Raw genomic sequence first — 6,161 nt, forward strand, 5'->3', positions numbered from 1 at the left:
GACTCATATTAGAAAGCTATAAGAAATGCAAAAATATACTGTGTTTTCACCTGACTGGCAAGGAGGCCAAGTGCTACTGCTATTTACCAGCAGTCTCCAAGCTTCTTCCAGGCCACCGATTAATGAAAGAAAATAATTCCTCTGGATACTGCTTGAAGAAATGCTTACTGAAAAAATGCAATGCAACATAATGCAAAGCAGAAAGCACATATAATTAGGGATGAAGCAAAACTGATTTTAATAGATTAGCAACGATCAGCTAAAACTCCACTTCAGCCCATCTGATTTTCTTTCACCGCACCAACCCAAGAAGCAAACTTGTTGATGTTTAAAGCAAAACAAACAGAGATGTCATACTACAGTTAAGACTGTCTTCTATTATCTACTTCTCACTGCAGTTTCAGTACTGTTATAAAAGACAGAGAGAAGGGCAGTCCTTGTTTTTATTGGTCATTGTATTTGGGGGGCTTTGTGCTGAACAATATCAGAAAATGAAAAAAAAAAAAAAACCCTAGAGAGCAAATATGCTCTTTCCAGATTTGCAAAATGCAAAGATAAATCTAGCTTCAGATAACTGTACTTTGTTGATTAGACACATCTGTCAGGATGCAGGGTAGTGGCAAACATAGGTGCACAACTAGCACCATGTTCTATCCTTCTAACCAGCCAGAAAACAGCATTATCACAAAGAAATACCAATCTGAGAACTACATTAACAGCACAGATGCCTAAGTGAGCACTCTTCTCAGAAATACTCAGAGGAGTTAGATGACTGAAAGCCTCCAGAAGTGAAGGGCTTTGAGGCAAATCCAGCTGATATATTTGTTATATGGTGCCGGCATAATTTCCCCTAATGGCTAGAGAAAAGGGGAAGCATGAAAAGGGTCAGTTGGGAATGTGTGTGCATGTGGGGGAGGGGGGCAAAGAAAAGGCAAAACTAGCTGAGAACAGGCTCCATTTAAATTGCACACAGACCTCACACAAAGCACAGAGAACTGGTCAGTAGATTGAAGCCATCTGGCTGGAGCAACCATAAGAGGAAAACCCTGCTGGAGATCTCTCCATCACATCCCATGATGGTCCAACTTCAGAGCACAATATGGACTTCCCTGACTCCAAAGTCATGGAACTAAAAATGGGGAGAAGAGCAAAAGGACTGCATAATTCACCGTTCTGACAGAGCCTCTATGGTCCTCGCAAAGTATAAATCCAGTTGGCACTCTCTCCAGCAAAAGATTTCAGTCCAGACTCTATGCCTTATTATGAAAATCCCATTTCACTTTGACTCATTGCTGGAACAGGCTGTGGAGCCCGTTTTGTGCTCAGACCGCTCAGTGTAAATCCTGACCTGAGTGCTGGATGTGGCTTCTCCTTATGATCAGGAGCCGAGGCTGTGGATCCTCCTGTGCTTAGAGACTGTGAACGTGAAGCTTATTGATGTCCAAAACAAGTTTTCAGTGAAGTAGTTTCTACAGCAATACATCAGTTTGCCAAAAGGAAAGACTGGGGATCACTGCTTTTGCCCGCAATGTCCCATTGCCTCCCTGGTAAACTTCAGGCTTTGGTGGTAACATGAGAGAAACTGAGTCATGGCGATGCATGCTGCAGTCAACAGCACAAACCCTGACACAGACAGCTGGCTTCGGACTTTCAAGACTCCCCAGAGAAAGATCACTCCAGGGCTGTCCCCATTTGAATGAACCAGAGGACTCCTGGTCACCTCCTGCTCATCCTTGCCATTTACAAGCACACCTGTTGTTGAAGTCAAACTAAGCATTTGTCACAACCCAGCCTGGAAATGTCTAAAGACACAAGCGTAGCTTTATAGGCCAGATAATTCTTCTCTCTTCATTTAATGCAAATTAACATTGCTTGTGTTTCGGTCAAACTGATATCTAAACACATAGTATTATGGTAGCCTTTGTGCCAACTATCGCTTACAAACTCAATGTTTTTCACTGTCTGTTTTTTTTTTTAAAGTCCCTCCTTCACCTAGGTTGGGAAAAAAAGACACTTAACATCTGGAAGAATTAAAGCTACTGGAAGTTTGCCGGTCTGATTGCCATGGTGTTGTTACAGAGTTTTTGTTCCTTCTGATTCTCCCATACAGCCCAAATATTAATTGCCAGAGATCAAATCTCAGTGCAAGCAGTTCAGTTGTTTTCCATCATTTTGACTTGCCCATATGGAAAACTTTCAAAATGTCAAAAGCCATTACCATTTTTTTAAACACTAAAAATCTCAGAACTTATCATTTTTGTATCTGGAAATAAATTTAAGTGATCTTAAAGGTTTTTCCTTCTAACAAATGCCTTCACTGAGGTATTTCAGTTGGTGTCAGCAATGCCACAGATACTGGCTATAAGAACTCTATCAGCTGAAACATATAAGGAGCAGGGGTGAAACAGAACTGAAGCTCTATTGAAAAAGGAAGTTGGATTAATTTCCCCACAGGATTTCTCTTGTTTACACTTAGCTTGAAGTCTTGGAAGGAAACATAATGAAATTATTACTTGGTTATTTTACTTTGAAAATAACCATATCCACTGGAGGAAAAAAAAATTGAAAACACAAACAAGTTATTTTCAAGTGAGTTGCTCATTCTCCTACCAGACTGCCATCTCTTTCCCCTTTTCCCTGTTCTCTTTGCAGTGTTTCCTTCTTCCCATCTCCAACCCCTTTTTCATCCCCCTCCACACCTCAAGTTATTAATTGCTGTCCCGATACCATTCTCTTCCACCTTGTCAAGTCTGTTTCATAAGCTGGTTGTCACTTCCTCATCGACACAGGCATTTGGGGTAAGCTGTTGATTGAATGAGCAGGCCTTTCTTGGTCAGAAACATTTGGCTACTCTCTACCAGGACACCTGATTCACCTATACAAGATGAACCTTGCAATAGCATCTGAGCCCTAACAGACTCATGACACTTGACAACCTTCAGAAAGGCTTCTGTACTGCGGTGGCTCTGAATGGCTGAGTATGAAGAACTGCATTTTTGGTGCAAAGTGATTGTTAGTTATTCCCCTCCCTTATTCAGACTTAAGGAGGTTTTGTCACTTTTGTTTTTTTAAAACCAGCAGTTTACTTTGAATCATCCAGATACCTTTTGTGTAACTATGCTATTGTAATGCACTTTTTGTAAGTACGGACTATGTGACAGGATAAATCTGTGAACTTGTGTCTTTCTTGCTACAACTGAGTAGCCCCAGAACAGTTCTCAGGATCTGTGGTATTTAATATATGTACATGGCTAAAAAGTCATTTTTAAGAGCTCAGTGAATTTCCTAGTTTAAAATCCTGGATGATCACTTGTCAGTCTTGAACACATTTCTATTGCTTTTGATCACCCAACATCCAATTACAAGCTATAATAATAGTTTTAGACATTTTGCAACCTACTTGTCGCCAGATTCAGAAGGTTTCCTATTTTTTCACGGAGGGGGAGGGGAAGTAGGCTGTTGGATGCAAATAGTGACCTGCAGTGACCCCTTCTGGAAAGCACCAAAAATGTAGCACTGGAAACAAACCTGTACTGGTCTGAGGGAGCGTGTGGGAACTACATGACCTCATAGCTTTTTCCATCTCAATTTCTATGACTTTCAATCATGTTTGACTGGAACAGCCTCAGCCTTCATAAGATCTTTGCACGGGTAAGCTCTGCAGCAGATATATACATGTCATGCATTAGTATCCAATAGACCAGAAAAGGCCCAAAGGACCAGAAAAGTTTCTTTGTAGGTAGAAGCAGAAAGTAGTAGTATGTTATAGTGAATAAGGAAACAAGCAAAACATATTCCATTTTTCAGATAAGAACAAAAAACAGAACAAATTAGTGTGAAAAGGAAAACAGAGATTTACAGAACATCCACGATGTCTGGTCCCAAAGCAGTTTAAACAAGGGAATACCATTTCTTTGAGAACAGTACCATAAGATCCTTAGACGCCATAAACCACTAAGACATTAGTTTCTCATCTAGAAAATGATACTTCCTTGCTTGTGACCAGCCCCACTCTTTGGAGCACAAGTTTAATATTAATTCAATAGGAAAAGCATTCATTCCTGAATGACCAGTGACATCCCATTCCATTCCTTGGAAGTGTCTCATCCAGTTCAATCTAAACTGGACCCTATGTAGTGCTGACAAATCGGAGACTACGGCTGAACAGACTTATGGAAAGAAAGTTACTTTCTTTTCTCTCTTTTGTACGTGGATGTAGTATTCAGCACTATTTTTCTTTTCCTCTGAATACAAGGGCTTGATGAAAAAAACACATTCAAGAATATCTGTAAGAAATCAGAAATACGACAAATTTCCAAACTTGGAAAGGGATGACGGGCTTCAACCCAAACTGGCACATGCTTTGTTTGTCTCCTTGGGACTTGATGGTCTACATTGCTAATAGTTATTGTAGAAAATACCCACAAGGCAAAGAAAACATCTTGGGGGAAGAGAGGATTCATTCTACCCAGAGACTCCAGTTCTTTAGGAAAGCAACTACTTTCCTTCTTTGCATTAAATTATGTATCACTTAAATTCCTTTAGGGACAGAATTTGGTGGAAAGCAGGGAGAGCAAGTGGAGTACTTGTGTCTGAACTATCACCAACATGGTAACTTCCTTCTGTCAGACTACAGGCTCTCCCATAGTGCTGCTGAAACACCTTCATCAAAAGTCAAATGACACTGAGAAATTCTTGAACGGCCCCGTAACACTTCTCTGTCTCTTCATCTTTGTCACAGTGAGCCACCATTGTGCAACCAACTGCTGGTTTCCATCCCATTGGAAACACTCAGCCCTTTAGTTTTCCCTATCACATGAGACAAGCCAGCCAGAAGAAATTGGATTTAATTTAAGCCATTGAATAAACTCTCCTGTCAGGTTGTCGCAGCCAAACTCCTTTAACTAGGATAAAACTCTCTATATAACAGAAAAAAAATCATAAAAATGTGATGTCACTGTATCGCTTTGCCTAGCAATGTTTCTTCTCCTCATAAGGAAGTTATCCCTAGATAAATATTTTGTAAATATTTTGTTTGGCTCTCATTTTTAAGCTTTTGGACAAGCTAAAGATCATCCTGCTTCTAGAGACGGCTATATAGCATAATGCAGCAAGAGAGAAAAAGGTCTTTCCGGCTAGCATTCTTGCTTGTTCTGTACCTGAGATGGCCCTGTTTTCATTGCTTGGCACAGTGCACGAGAGCCTGGATAGAAGCTCTGCATTCGTTCCTACTTCTTTGGGAAATCCCAGTGTTGAGTGCTTAGAACTGCCATGGAAGAGATTTGCATTAATTTTCTGTTCAGCTCTCCTGTTCTGCAAGCTCATGGAATGATCACACCACTTGAACAACCTCCCTGGTTGTATCAAGAACTACATGAAGAAATAAAAACTTTAGTCCCACTGTCTGCGAGAGGTATGTATTTTCAAATGGGGTTGTAAAAAGTGTAACAAACCAAAGGAAGGAGGTGGAACACATCCTGGAGTAGCAAGATCACATTTTGCTTTATATTGTTGCATTTTATATTTACACCACTATATTTTACATCACATTTTAGCTAGAAACTTAGAAAAATGCACAGAGGTCTTGCATGAACACTGTTGATCACTAAACCAAGAGAATAGCATGAATGATCACCGATGCACAAGACAATTTTTCTCTCACTTCATCAGTTTTGCTTCCAGGAATTTTTTAAAGTGTTGAAATGACAAAGTCACCAAGCACTTGGAAAAAACAGTGAATGACCTTTGCTATTGAGTATAGTTCAACTCAACCTCCAGTATGCCAAAAAGCTATTCATGAAGATGCAACATTATCATCTAAAATGGAAGGTATCTGCTTTGTTGGTATCTAAAGCTACAACTATCTCATATACCCCTGCAACAGGTACTTCTAGGCTAAACCATTACTGCTCTGTCATGTCATCCATTCTCATTTTCTCCCTGCTTCCACCTTTAAGACAGGAGAAAGAAGCTAACAGATGGAGGCATGCTAAGAAAGATGATGGAAAAAATGCTCTCTCAGGAAACTACAACCACCCGAAACCTGCCAAAGGCAAGTGATACTCATCCAAAACCAGGAATCCTGTAAACTAGGGCAACTGGGGGCTAGAGTAATGTATACAGCTTGACAGCACACTGCTTCAGACTTTGGCCTGCTCAGT

Source organism: Apteryx mantelli, chromosome 3, assembly GCF_036417845.1.
Source record: "Apteryx mantelli isolate bAptMan1 chromosome 3, bAptMan1.hap1, whole genome shotgun sequence".
In the NCBI taxonomy this organism is placed as follows: domain Eukaryota; kingdom Metazoa; phylum Chordata; class Aves; order Apterygiformes; family Apterygidae; genus Apteryx; species Apteryx mantelli.